This window comes from Oncorhynchus clarkii, chromosome 18 (assembly GCF_045791955.1).
Source record: "Oncorhynchus clarkii lewisi isolate Uvic-CL-2024 chromosome 18, UVic_Ocla_1.0, whole genome shotgun sequence".
Lineage (NCBI taxonomy): Eukaryota > Metazoa > Chordata > Actinopteri > Salmoniformes > Salmonidae > Oncorhynchus > Oncorhynchus clarkii.
The window spans coordinates 22500286-22515285 of NC_092164.1; the positions used below are offsets into that span (position 1 = coordinate 22500286).

General features: G+C 46.8%; 1 protein-coding gene across 16 annotated transcripts in view; it reads right to left on the reverse strand.

The window, feature by feature from the left end:
• LOC139373204 (bromodomain adjacent to zinc finger domain protein 2B-like) overlaps positions 1–15000 on the reverse strand; it is an 87935-nt gene that overhangs the window by 63139 nt on the left and 9796 nt on the right. For all 16 annotated transcript variants that reach the window (XM_071113399.1, XM_071113412.1, XM_071113409.1 and 13 more), the window contains exon 2: positions 11790–11833. The gene's annotated coding sequence lies outside the window, so the exon portion shown is untranslated. The remainder of the gene's footprint in view (positions 1–11789; positions 11834–15000) is intronic.

The following is a 15000-nucleotide window of genomic DNA, read 5'->3' on the forward strand; positions in this document are numbered from 1 at the left end:
TATAGCCTGAGTGTAACGTGTCTGCGGCCTGGACAGTGTGGCTCAGACTAGTGGGATGGAGAAGGAATAGTCTGTTTGGGACTGATAAACTCCAGATCAGGACATCGTCCATTTGTACTGTTCTCTTACAAAACATATGGAAAAAATATAGAGCCTCTGATCCCCTTGCCGCCCACCATAGTTATTAATATTTCTCACAGAGCCCTTCCCCCATGTCCCACTAAGGCTAGGAATTCCTGTTGAAACATAGTCAAGTCTGAGGATTAGAAAAAAATGATGATTTATGATTTATTAAATCTGTCCATCTCTCTCTTTTCTTGTTTCACACACAAGTACACCCACGTGCCTAAATTAACTTGAGTATCCAACCCGCATTGTCTGCGTAAAAACCAACAAATCAGCAACAGTGACTGACGACGCTATAAATCGTTTTAATTAGGACCTAGTAGGCTGCATCAAACACCCTTTTCCCATCCTACATTTAAAAATAAGAAGAACAATTCTTCCTAAGCTTCTTGCAATCCAAAGAATGTTTCCCTGGAAGCCGCCTTGGTGGGAGCCCGTGTGAATGCAATATTCATTTTGCTGCAGGAGAACAATCTATGCATAACAATGAGCGGGCCTAATGAAAGCAGCCATCAAACCTGCAACACATACATATTAAACTACCGGGACCTCTGCGTGTCTTTCGCTTAGTGCATCATTTGTTCACCCCATTTTTTTTCTCCTCTCTCTTTGCCTCCTGACCTTTCCCCGTATCCCTCCTCGTTTTTCCTCACTCTCCACTTCTCCTTCGATGCTGAAAATACGCAGGTGTTTATGGCATTCTGGACGTGTCCGTCAGCGGCAGAGGGTCAGCGGGTAAAACAACGGTGGGTGGAACGTTTAAAACATTTTGTTTTTAATGGTTTTACATCCGCTGTAAAGGGACTGCGGGGTAGCGTCAATACTCGTTTCCGACTCAAAGATGCTGCTAGGAACAGCTTTTTACCAGGAATTGTGTGATAAACAAATGCTGAAAATATAATTGTGATGACAAGTATAACAGATAATCCAGACATTTTGACAGTCTCCTAACCCCTCGCTAACAATCACCTGACATTTGCTCATAACCATACATCAAACCCACCAGTATCAGACTGTAGGCTTCACTCACAGCTAATGTCATGTAATCATGTAATCATGGCTGCTGTATAGAGGGCTACAACCGGCTAACTGTCCCTCCCTCCTCTCTCCTCCTCCCCAGCCTCCAGCCGTGCTTCTTCACAGCACTGGTGTCTCTTTCCCTCCCTGCCTGCCTCCCTCCCTGTCTGGGAAATCTATCCTTCCACCTGACAGTGGCCATTTTAAGGCCTCTCTTGCCTCCTGGTAAACAATGGGAGAGGGATAATTGATCAAACAGCGAGGGAACCCTAGAGGAGGAAGGTCACCGCCCGTCAGCTGAGAGAGAAACACTGAGGGATATGATAAGGTGTGTGTGTGTGTGTGCGCGTGTGCCTGCCTGCGTGTGTGTGTGTGTGCGCGTGTGCCTGCCTGCTTGCTTGTGTGTGTAAAGGCAGGGAGGAGGGAGGGGGTCAGGAGGGGGATGGTTCTCTGACGTTCCGGAGCTGCCATTTTTCTTCCCTGACAAAGACTCCATCTGCCACCGAGCCATTTGCTGCCTGCCGAGTCGAGAGAGCATTCCACACGCCGCGTTCACCTTGGTGTCACCTCTAAGTCGAGCTCTGCTGACGGTGTACACACGCGCACACACACACACACACGTTCTAAGAATATTGCACATACACGCACAAACACTCTCTCTTTCACACACACACCCTCTAAGAATATTATACACGCACACACACACACACACACACACACACACACACACACACACACACACACACACACACACACACACACACACACACACACACACACACACACACACACACACACACACACACACACACACACACACACACACACACACACACACAGTCTCTGTGCCGTTCCTCTCCTAAACAGCAGCAGCAGCAGCCCCCCTCCCCCTCAGCACTACTGATATCACTGGGCAACCATCTCCGCTGTGCATTGTGGGAGTGTCTCAGGGGTTGGCGACGCATCAGGGACTGAGGGATTCACACACTTCTGAGAGAGACCCAGTGGCAGGGAGGGAGAGAGAGAGAGATGGCATTTTAAAGAGGAAGCTGAATTTCACCTGCAATTACCGTAGCTCGAGGGCACGCGGCTTGGTTAAGAGACATTTCATCCCCTCGCGCTGCTGAGAGTGAGAGCCTGTCGTGTGTATGTGTGTGTGTGTGTGTGTGTGTGTGTGTGTGCGTGCGTGCATGCATGGCTCGTCCTGAGAGAAAATAGAATAGAAAAATATTCCCCTTTTCTCTCTCTCCGTCTCTTTCCTTCTCTGTCTCTCTCAGGGATGAAAGAGAGAAAGGCAGCTGGGGCTCTAACTACCAAATGAAACGCACGGCCCATTCAGTGGGTTCCGGCCTGGCCATCTGCACACCAGACCAGACATCTGAGCACACACACACACGCCCTGCCTAACCTTTCACTCACTAGGCAAAACAGCCTGATTCAGTCTCATCATCGATTCCATTCCTTTCTTTACTTTCTTATTTATGTGCAATGCCCCAGAGCAGCCGGGGGGAGCCTCCTCTCCCTCTCCCAGCTCTGAGATGGAGCCGTAATGACTTCCCTGAGGCTCAGGCTCCTCACAGTTTCACCAGTGCTCTGTGTGACTCTCTCTCTCTCTCTCTCAGTGAGGAGTGTGACTACACAAATACAGTAATGATCTCTCCCTGGGAGCCATTGGCGCGGGGCTCCTGGCGCCGCAAGTGGGCTTTTCTGGCCCCTGCAGGGACTCCATACAACTCCAATTCCCTCAGCATGGACCCCCAACAGCATCAACACCCCCCCTCCACAACGTAATTACACCTGCATAAGGTCTCAAAGAAAGAAAGAAAGAAAGAAAGAAAGAAAGAAAGAAAGAAAGAAAGAAAGAAAGAAAGAAAGGGTAGCAGGTCAAATCTGGGTAGGCCATTCCTTCAGTCATGTGTAACCAGCAGAGAGAGAGACTAATAAACCAGAGTGGTTTTGGACAGCAGCACCTCTCCTATAATGCGCTGCCAGATGGCTGCAAGGGGTTAACGGTATACAGTGGGATCCATTTAGTGGTGTTTCTGAGGGACATCTCTTTACCCCTCTAGCCCCTAGCTGACCCCCTCTGGGTCAATCCTCCAGGGAGGGGCCTGCCTGACATCCTCAGACACACACACACACACACACAGACACACACACACACAGCCTGGTTAACCAAACATCGCCATCTCCACACAAAAGCACGCATACACACTAGAGGTCGACCGATTAATCGGAATGGCCGATTAATTAGGGCCGATTTCAAGTTTTCATAACAATCGGAAATCGCTATTTTTGGGTGCCGATTTGTAAAAATATTTTTTTGATTTTTTTACACCTTTATTTAACCAGGCAAGTCAGTTAAGAACACATTCTTAGTTTCAATGACGGCCTAGGAACGGTGGGTTAACTGCCTTGTTCAGGGGCAGAACGACAGATTTTCACCTTGTCAGCTCGGGAGATTCAATCTTGCAACCTTACAGCTAGTCCAACGCAATAACGACCTGCCTCTCTCTCGTTGCACTCCACAAGGCCTGTTACGCGAATGCAGTAAGCCAAGGTAAGTTGCTAGCTAGCATTAAAATTATCTTATAAAAAACAATCAATCATAATCACTAGTTAACTAGTTAACTACACATGGTTGATGATATTACTAGATATTATCTAGCGTGTCCTGTGTTGCATATAATCTGACTGAGCATACAAGTATCCAAGTATCTGACTGAGCGGTGGTAGGCAGAAGCAGACGCGTAAACATTCATTCAAACAGCACTTTCATGCCTTTTTCCAGCAGCTCTTCGTTGTGCGTCAAGCATTGCGCTGTTTATGACTTCAACTCCCGAGATGAGGCTGATGTAACAGAAGTGAAATGGCTAGCTAGTTAGAGCGCGCTAATAGTGTTTCAAACGTCACTCGCTCTGAGCCTTCTAGTAGTTGTTCCCCTTGCTCTGCATGGGTAACGCTGCTTCGATGGTGGCTGTTGTCGTTGTGTTGCTGGTTCGAGCCCAGGGAGGAGCAAGGAGAGGGACGGAAGCTATACTGTTACACTGGCAATACTTAAGTGCCTATAAGAACATCTAATAGTCAAAGGTTAATGAAATACAAATGGTATAGAGGGAAATAGTCCTATAATTCCTATAATAACTACAACCTAAAACTTCTTACCTGGGAATATTGAAGACTCATGTTAAAAGGAACCACCAGCTTTCATATGTTCTCATGTTCTGAGCAAGGAACTTAAACATTAGCTTTCTTACATGGCACATATTGCACTTTTACTTTCTTCTCCAACACTGTGTTTTTGCATTATTTAAACCAAATTGAACATGTTTCATTATTTACTTGAGGCTAAATTGATTTTATTGATGTACTTTATTAAGTTAAAATTAGTGTTCATTCAGTATTGTTGTAATTGTCATTATTACAAATACATTTTTAAACAATCGGCCGATTAATCGGTATCGGCTTTTTTGGTTTTCCAATAATCGGTATCTACGTTGAAAAAGCATAATCGGTTTACCTCTAATACACACACCCCTAGTGACCCCCGCTGCACCCGTGACACAGTAAAAATCCCAAAACCCTAAAGCCTTCAGATTCTAGCCCTGTTTGTCTAGGCCCTCCATTCGAAATAGTCCATCTCAATCCGGATGGGCTGAGTGGCTCTACTGGCAGCCAGTCACTCAGCAGATTGGAGCTCCCTCCCGGTCGCTGTCCCGGTGTGAAAGCCCTGATTCATGGCATTGGGGACCAGGGCCTTTAAAAGAACAGCATGGTCCTGTGTGCTTGCCCTTCACTGGGGCGTGACTGACGGGGGCTGTTTGGGAAGGGGAATTAGTACCCGGGCTTAAGTCTTATTTAGTGAGACACAACGTTGGAGAGATTTAAAGAGGACGTGGCAGTAGTGTAGTAAAGTACCTATTACTGCAACTAGTGTGTGTTGGACGGGGGGGTATGGTGTGAGTGTGTGTTGGATGGGGGTGTATGGTGTGAGTATGTGTTGGATGGGGGTGTATGGTGTGAGTATGTGTTGGATGGGGGTGTATGGTGTGAGTATGTGTTGGATGGGGGTGTATGGTGTGAGTATGTGTTGGATGGGGGTATATGGTGTGAGTGTGTGTTGGATGGGGGTATATGGTGTGAGTGTGTGTTGGATGGGGGTGTATGGTGTGAGTATGTGTTGGATGGGGGTGTATGGTGTGAGTATGTGTTGGATGGGGGTGTATGGTGTGAGTGTGTGTTGGATGGGGGTGTATGGTGTGAGTATGTGTTGGATGGGGGTGTATGGTGTGAGTATGTGTTGGATGGGGGGGTATGGTGTGAGTGTGTGTTGGATGGGGGTGTATGGTGTGAGTATGTGTTGGATGGGGGTATATGGTGTGAGTGTGTGTTGGATGGGGGTGTATGGTGTGAGTAGGTGTTGGATGGGGGGGTATGGTGTTAGTGTGTGTTGGACGGGGGGGTATGGTGTGAGTATGTGTTGGATGGGGGTGTATGGTGTGAGAATGTGTTGGATGGGGGTATATGGTGTGAGTGTGTGTTGGATGGGGGTGTATGGTGTGAGTATGTGTTGGAGGGGGGGTGTTTAGTGTGAGTATGTGTTAGACGGGGGGGGTATGATGTGAGTGTGTGTTAGATGGGGGGGTGTATGGTGTGAGTGTGTGTGTATGGTGTGAGTGTGTGTTGGACGGGGGAGTGTATGGTGTGAGTATGTGTTGGAAAGGGGGGTATGGTGTGAGTGGGTGTGGGACGGGGGGGTGTATGGTGTGAGTGGGTGTTGGACGGGGGGGGTGTATGGTGTGAGTAGGTGTTGGACGGGGGGGGGGTGTATGGTGTGAGTGCGTGTTGGATGGGGGGGGGGTGTATGGTGTGAGTGTGTGTGGGTGTGGGACGGGGGGGTGTATGGTGTGAGTGTGTGTTGAACAGGGGGGGGGGGGGTGTATGGTGTGAGTGTGTATTGGACGGGGGGGTGTATGGTGTGAGTGTGTGTTGGACGGGAGGGGGTGTGGTGTGAGTGTGTGTTGGATGGGAGGGGGGTGTATGGTGTGAGTGAGTGTTGGACGGGGGGGGTGTATGGTGTGAGTGAGTGTTGGACGGGGGGGGGGGGGGGGGGGGGTGTATGGTGTGAGTGTGTGTTGGATGGGGGGGTGTATGGTGTGAGTGTGTGTTGGATGGGGGGGGTGTATGGTGTGAGTTACTGTATTTAACTTTGTACACTTCTAAAAGCTCCAGTAACAGATATGAAAACTACTAAGAAAAAGTCAGAGATGGCGGTTCTAGCAGACAGTAGCACTTCAGTGGATCTGTGAACACCCTGGCTGTGTCAGAATGCTTTAGGCTGCTTGTCGACACTGTCTTAGATCCACTCTCCATCAGGCTGAAGTAAATGCACTCCGTTTCCCCTTTGCTGTGACAAAAGGCTCGTAACAAAATATATAGGCCTCACAGTGTGAGTGCTCCTCCTACAACACGGTTTCAATTCAACTCCCTAATGCTCTCATTGTTAGCAGCCGTGCTATCCCTAACCCTCTATCAACACGACACACACACACGCATACACACAGACACACACAGACACAGAAACATTCATGCCCATGTGCATACCATCTCTGCCCTTATGGTTTAAAAAGAGGAAGTAAAGTAGTGGCACAGTCTTGGTATTTCCCTGGTTAAACTGTCTTTTGCTAGTCGACCACAGGCATGGATAACATAGTACAGCAGGGTTCCCTAACTGGCAGCCGCGGGACGAATTTGGCCTGCGGTTGGTTTTACTTTGCTCCCCAAGCTTTCTGAGAAAACAACATTTTAATTTAATTTTTCATTGTTGGAAATAAAATACTGTAGAAACACCATAAAATCAGTCATTTTCATTTAAGAAATCAGTATTCCCATGCAGAATAGTGGACAGGGGGGTGACCGTATGCAAACTTCAGCAAGGTTTGAAATGGTTATCTTTTAGTAAAATGTTATATCCGTTTGGGATTCAATTTGCAGTCTACAAATGATTTGTAATTATGTTCCGACCCCCCCGCTCAAGAAAAAACAAACAGATGACGGCTGAATCTAGTTGATGATCCCTGCAGTACAGTGTAGTAACACCCGGTCGTATACAATTCTGCTTTAGCAGGACTAGATACTAGGAATGGAAATACTGCCTAGCTGTCCTGCTGTACACAGTGGGAGTGGAATTGAAATGCTGGCCCAACAGGAGATGAGACACATACACACACATTACAAACACTGACACACACACACACACACAGAGAGTGCTGTGGGGCTGACGCAAGACAATCTCAGCCTCACGTGTCTCTCCCCTACGGCCGCCCGCTGCTCCTGACCTTCGAGATGTTTTCCCTCTCTCCTCGCCCCTCTCCCTCCTCCCTCCCACTCTCCCTCTCTCCTTCCCACTCTCCCTCGTCCCTCTCTCCCTCTCACTCCTCCCTCTCTCCTTCCCCCTCTCCCGCTCACTCCTCCCTCTCTCCTTCCCCCTCTCCCTCCTCCCTCTATCCTTCCCCCACCCATCCCCCCCCTCCCTCCTCCCTCCCTCTCTCCTTCCCCCTCTCCCTCTCTCCTTCCCCCTCTCCCTATCCTTCACCCTCTCCCACTCACTCCTCCCTCTCTCCTTCCCCCTCTCCCTCTCACTCCTACATCTCTCCTTCCCCCTCTCCCTCTCACTCCTCCATCTCTCCTTCCCCCTCTCCCTCTCCCTTTCCCCCTCTCCCTCCCCCTCTCCATCTCACTCCTCCCTCTCTCGACACCTCTCTGTGATTCGTATTTGTCATTAAAAGGCATTGCATTTCAAGCTGGATAAAGCAGATGGGGCTGTGTAGGCATTACTGCTCCTCCACACAGCACCTTGGCTTAAGTACAGATAGCCTTCATGCATTACCTCTCTCTCACTCACACACTCACTCACTCACTCACTCACACTCACTCACACACACCACACAGTCTAAAGAGTGAAACGGCAGCTCTAACAACAGGGTGTCTTCCTGGGAAAGCTGAATTTCACAGTCTAAAGTGCTGCTTCACATGTTGATGATGTAATCAGTAAACATACAGGCTGAAGGCAAGACGACTGCCACAGCTCTTACTAATAGCTTTTATTAGTTATTGTAGACAGTACAATATTGTATCAAGTATAACCAAACCCAACTAACTTAAAAGACAAAATACAACCACATAAATTAACAAAAATCATCTGACGTTTTACATAGCACAAAGCATTACGAATAAAAGACATAAAGCAGTCTTGTCTCTCTCCCACCGGTCTCTCGCTCTCTCTTTCACCCTCCTCTCTCTCTCTTTCCTCCTCTCTCTCCCTCCTTCCTTTCAGCCCAGTACTACTGAGCTCTAGTACTTAGTGCTACCATCTTCTACCATAGACCCAGCAATCTGTCAGGCCACTGGCTATACTGAGAACACACTGCACATCTAAGGGAAGGAAAGGAGGGAAGTGTGTTCAGGAACATCCGCTAGTTATTAAGGCTGACTTCTCACCTTTCTCTCTCTCTCACACACACACTGCACACACACGCTGTGCTCACACACACATACACACACACTGCACACACACACTGTGCTCACACACACACACACACACACACACACACACACACACACACACACACACACACACACACACACACACACACACACACACACACACACACACACACACACTGCACACTAACACACACACTGCACACACACATAAAAATGAACACACAAACACACTTCTCAGCACCTCTCTCTACCGATCATGGGTGGCAAAACAAAAAGAGAATGCCAAACATATAACAAAGAAAAACAATCTATTCTTAAAATGTGTCCTTTTCACACCCTCGCATACATGTGTACACATACACAGGCCTCAGGGGAGGAAGGGAGGACCCTCCTCCTCAGTGAGTTTCATACAAATAAAAAGTGAAACCTTAAACAAGTTATCCTTTTTAGATAAAACTATAGTAAATGTATTCACGTCACCAAATAATTGATGAAACCACACTGTTTGCAATGAAGGTCTATAGTAGCCTCAACAGCACTCTGTAGGGTGACACCATGGTGTAGCTGGAGGACAGCTAGCTTCCATCCTCCTCTGGGTACATTGACTTCAATACTAAACCTGGGGGGCACATGGTTCTCACCCCCCTTCCATAGACTTACACAGTAATTATGACAACTACCTATCAGCACACTTGCAGCATGCAACATGCATCTACCCAATCAAGGGATCAGAGAATGAATCTAGTACTGAAACCATAAGCTACAGCTAGCTAACACTGCAGTGCATAACATGTAGCGAGTAGTTGACTCAGAGAAAGAGAGAAAGACAATATTTGAACAGTTTTGAATAAATACATTTCTTCCAAAATGAAGGAGAAGCAAGAGAGAGAGAGAGAGAGAGAGAGAGAGCTATATTTCATAGTATATATTTTTTCACTTTCACTGACTTAGCTAGCATCGAATGCAGCTAGCTAGTTTCAGACTACTCAAACACCTGGCTCAAACAGATATGTTTGCTAGCTGGCTAAGACTATCCAACACTGGAACTCTTCCAAGTCAAAGTAAGTTTTTGGTTTTATTAATTTATTGCCACCACGGCCCGCCAATGTAACTGCTAAACTGCTTGCTGCTGATTGTAGCAGAGTTTACTAACGCTACAACTCTCATTTGCAACTGTTGGACTAATGATTACACTCTAGATCAGCTATATGCAGTGTGCAAGGCGGTATTAAATGTGTCACTGCCTGTCACCACGCTGTAAACGTTCACTCATAGGCTCGGTCGTAGCAACCTCATGACGGGTACAGGGAAAAATGTAGCATCATGTAGTAGCCTCAACTTATTGGTGTTACGTATGCTTGACAGTCATCCAATATGCCGCAATAGAAATAAGGCCATGTTCCTTAAAAAAAATGTAGCATCCTCCATCATCTTAAAACGGCACCGACCGCCACACAGGCTTGTACACACACAACGTGTACTTTGCCATCCCTTTGTAAACTCTCTAAACAATACTATACAACTCTCTCTCTCTCTCTCAACATTTGTAATTCCCTCTGGGTATTTAAGCACCACTCTCCCTGTTCCTACCCTCCTCTTACAAGGAACTAATGGTGGATAACTGCTCTGTACTGTCGCTGTTTGGATGGCGTCCATGTTTGCCAAGGTTCTGCCTGTTTTCTATGGACTAATGGAAGAATAAACAGACAGAAATAATGTACGATCACTCGAGACTGATAGGTGGACATTTCACTGCAGTGTTCAACAGTGAGCAAATCAGCACAGCCACCAGAGGGGTTTGCCTTTCACCCGTTCTCCAGCCCGGCATTTCCAGGAAATCAATTTCAAATGGAGCCGTCAATATCATGACTGATAGCATACAGCTATCAATGATAAGTTACATGATGTGTCATAGGTAAAGGCCCAGCACCGGTTCAGAATGTGTAACTTACCATTTGCAGTGCAGGTGATTCTCAAATCAAGTGTATTGTACGTCAGGCAAACATCACCTTGAAAAGCACATTTAGGAGGAGAACCGTTCCCCTTAGATTTGCTTTTATCTGCTGAATAGGCCAACCTCAAAATACATAAACACACCTAACTCTCAATGGTACGCTCACCCCAGCTGAGCTGAGCTGCATAAGAGATAAAGCTGATTTCTAAAGTGTGAGATTAGATCTGGTGACACACTCATCAGCACAAAGCCATAAAGTGAGAAAGGGGGAAAAGTGCAAGTCATTGTCTGCGGGCTAAAACCGTCACCTTTGTCTGCTCGGTGAAACCTTGAGGGAGTAGAGCTAGTGGTAATAGAGACACAGACAGAGAGAGAGAGAGAGAGAGAGAGAGAGAGAGACAGAGAGAGAGAGAGAGAGAGAGAGAGAGAGTAGGGGAGAGAGAAAGAGAGAGAGAGAGAGAGAGACAGAGAGAGAAAGGCAGAGAGAGAAAGATAGAGAGAGACAGAGAGAGAGAGACAGAGAGAGAAAGACAGAGAGAGAAAGACAGAGAGAGAAATACAGAGAGAGACAGAGAGAGAGATAAGCAGAGCCAAACAGATGTGCCACAGAAGAGAGGGTGAGAAGCGGCTAACCGCCCAACCAACTTAATCCACTATATTGTTGAGGAACATGATTCAGTTTGACTCCAACTGATAGGCCTAACAATTTCAATTCAATGTTAGGCTACATCAACAGATACTGTAATAACTGTTTAGATTATAATGTTACTGCAACAGATCACAAACACTGATGATGGTTAATTCGCATGTTTCCCTCCCCCACAAAAATGTTCTGATCAAAATGGAGAGAAATGTAATTAATTGCACGATTCACTGAATGAAACTCTGAATTGGTAATGTAATCAGAACAACTGCTTTTTCAAGGAGCCCTTGTTAAATTTAATTGGGGGAGAAAATCCTCTCGTGTCGAAAGAATGAAATCTAATTAAGCCTGGAATCGAAGGAGCCTGCGAACTCTCCTCTATGCCAAACAAATATTGTTGATGACAAGTTGAGCAAAAATTATTTCAAAAGCTTCTCTCATAACAACTATTAGGGAATGTCACACAGGGCCCAACAACAGAAAAAGCAATGTTGTTGACAGTCGTTCAGAGATGATAGAAAGATGATAAGAGTCCGTACTCACTGATAGGAAATGTCTTCAGCTCTGTGACATCACTGCTCTAACACCTGAGAGAGAAAAAGAGGACGACAGTCAGGTAAATCCATTTATACGTTGATATCTCTTCTGTATGACACCGTTCATTTCACCTGTTCTCCATGAAAAATACAATCTAAACGCTAATGGCGACCAGTTTGGGCCCTGAGGGGGAATACCTAATTCATCATTTCCAACATACAGCGATATCAAAGCTCTGTGCGCTGTTGTGGTCAACTGACAGATCAAACCAAACAAAAGGACATGACGTTTTGACACCCAGCTAGGAGCTGGCACTGAGCATAAGCAGAGTAGATCTAACACACACACACACACTCTCTCTCTCTGTCGCAGGCTCAGCAGGTCTGCGAACACAAACACACCGCGCAACACACAGTCATACATTTTTTCCTGCTAAACCTGTTAGAATGAAAGCCAGACATTATGGCTTTTGGTGTGAGGGAGGAGGATATTTTCCCAAAACACAAGACAGTTCTTGCTAAGAGAGAGGACCAGCCCTTCCCAGTGTTCTCACGCCCCTCAGTGCTACACTGTCTCTGATGTATCTGTCTTCCTGGAGCACAGAGGAGGGGAGAGGCAGAGAGGGAGCTTTCTCAGCCTGTGTGTATGAAAGGACATGGTGACAGTCCGGACTGTGTGTCACAGCCGTGGCACTGTCTCTCTCACTGCAGCACCGCTAGTGGTGTCATTGGTCACTCTGGTGCACATACTCACCCTGACACTGGGTAAAACTCTACAGCACACAGACAGACACAGGGGCACAGAAACACACACACACGCGCCATTACGGCTGAAACCTCCACACACACACACACACACACACACACACACACACACACACACACACACACACACACACACACACACACACACACACACACACACACACACACACACACACACCACCTTGATTACACATCTCCGTGGTGTAAACACACCGTGCTGAGCCGACTGAGGGAATTCATCTGCAGAGTCTTCATAAAGGCCTATTAGAGCCATGATTAAAGGATGTTCCCTCAGAGAGGGCGCGACGCTGAAATGAGTCCCCCAGCCAAAGAGTGCTGTAATGACAGTGGCGAGATTTGAAGCTACATACTTCACAGCGTTTTCGCCTGCCTGGGTATTTGAAATACACACTGACCCGACATCAGCTGCTGATGCCACGGCCGCGCTAGCTAGCTGAGACAATGGGCCTAGAACACTTTAGTAAGCTCTTTACGTGAGCTCTACTCAAACACAGTCATAAGCAACACAACGATAGCAAGCAGCATCTAACTAGGCCTAAACATTCTGTAAGCCTGCAGGCACAAAACAACAGGTCCACGTAGAACAAGGCTTTTCAATTCCAGGCCTCCAGGGCAACAGCTGTGACGTGGCCCCGGAGGCCTGGAATTGAATAGTGCCTTTGGCGTAGAGAACCGTCATGTTAAATCTAGTAATGTAGACTTTAACTTTAGTGAGGAGAAACCTTAGCGAGGCCGTCATAAAGTGCCATTCAGTGACAGACACGCTAAAAAGGTGTTTTTACTCCTTTTGCTCCCGGCTCATCTGTGAAATCGCAGGCCAGGGAGGCAGGGAGGGAGGGAGGGATGAAAGAGGAGGGCACTGACTGTGAACTGGCCGCAGACATTTTTCTGGAACCTCGGGAACAAAACAGGCAAGTCTTGACAATCTATCCACCACTGAGTCGTCACACAATCAGTTGCAGGAAACCGATCCCTTAAATAGCAGTGATTCATCTCTTCATCGCACAAAGTCAGTACACAGAACACAAAGAACCCCTCTCTCTCTGTGTCTCTCTCCCCCTTCTCTCTCTCTCTCTCTCTCTGCTTAAAAATACTGCTTCTCCCAGCTTTCTTTTGCGTGTGATTTACCGGCACTGTTTAACTGCGGGGCAGTATCTTTTATCGTTACATGATCTGGAGCTGGAAGCTGACAAAATGGAATCTGTGGCGAGAGGTGAGTGTCTGTTCTGTGGAAAGACGAGGAAGAGGGGAGGGAGAAGAATCTGTGCGGTAGAAACGTTTGCCTAAGTGCAATTCTGATCCTCTCTCTCAGCTTATTCAAAAGAGCCTCTCTGTGTGTTCTATTCCATTAAATGCCTTCTTCCTAGACCTGATGGAGAAAGTCCCATTACTGGGGAGTGGGTTATCCCAAACAATGTAAAGCACAAGAACTGGCTGAAAAGCAACGAACATAAACACAATCCATTTGTGGGATTTAAGAGAGAGGACACCCTCGAGGGACTGTTATTATGTAACACAAACAGTGTGTGTGTGTGTGTGTGTGTGTGTGCACACGTGTGTACCCGTTAGCGCATGGGCGTATGTGTGAGCGTATGTGTGAGCGGGATGGCACTGTATGTGTGTGCCATTTCTGATTCAGCCCTGGTAATGCTGCTCCCAATATGGCTGGGAGCCAATTCCTACAGTAGCATCATGATGAATCTGAGGGGAGCCTCTCTCCGTCTCCCTCCACTTAGCCTATGGGGCTATCATTCACCGGCTAATTGGACGGACCTGCCTCTGGCCTCAGCTTAAAGGTCCAATGCAATCGTTTTTATCTCAATATCAAATCATTTCTGGGTAACAATTAAGTAACTTACTGTGATTGTTTTAAATGCAAATGGTCAAAAAGAAACAAAAAGAGCTTCTTAGCAAAGAGCACTTTCTCAAGCAAGAATTGTGCTAGGACTCTCATGGGAGTGGTCTGAGTGGGAAGTGGAAAACTGAAGTTAAAAAAATGGTTCTCTTTATTTAACTAGGCAAGTCAGTTAATTAAGAACAAAATTTGTATTTACAATGACGGTCTACCCTGGCCAAACCCGGGCCAATTGTGCACCGCCCTACGGGACTCCCAATCACAGCCAGATGTGATACAGTCTGGATCTGAACCAGGGACTGTAGTGATGTCTCTTGTACTAAGATGCAGTGCCTTAGACCACTGAGCCACTCGGGAGTCCAGAGAGGTTCGGAACTCTCTTTCTTATTGGTCTATTAATTAACTCATTTACCGCATGGTGATGTCACCATGGAAGGCCAAAACTCCATCACAGCAAAACAGGCTGAAATGTATTTTTAAACAGCATTATCATCATTTTCACCATTTCACAGTATTATTCCAACCGCATAGTGTAGAAATATATATAAAACTGTTGACTGCACTGAGCCTTTAAGAC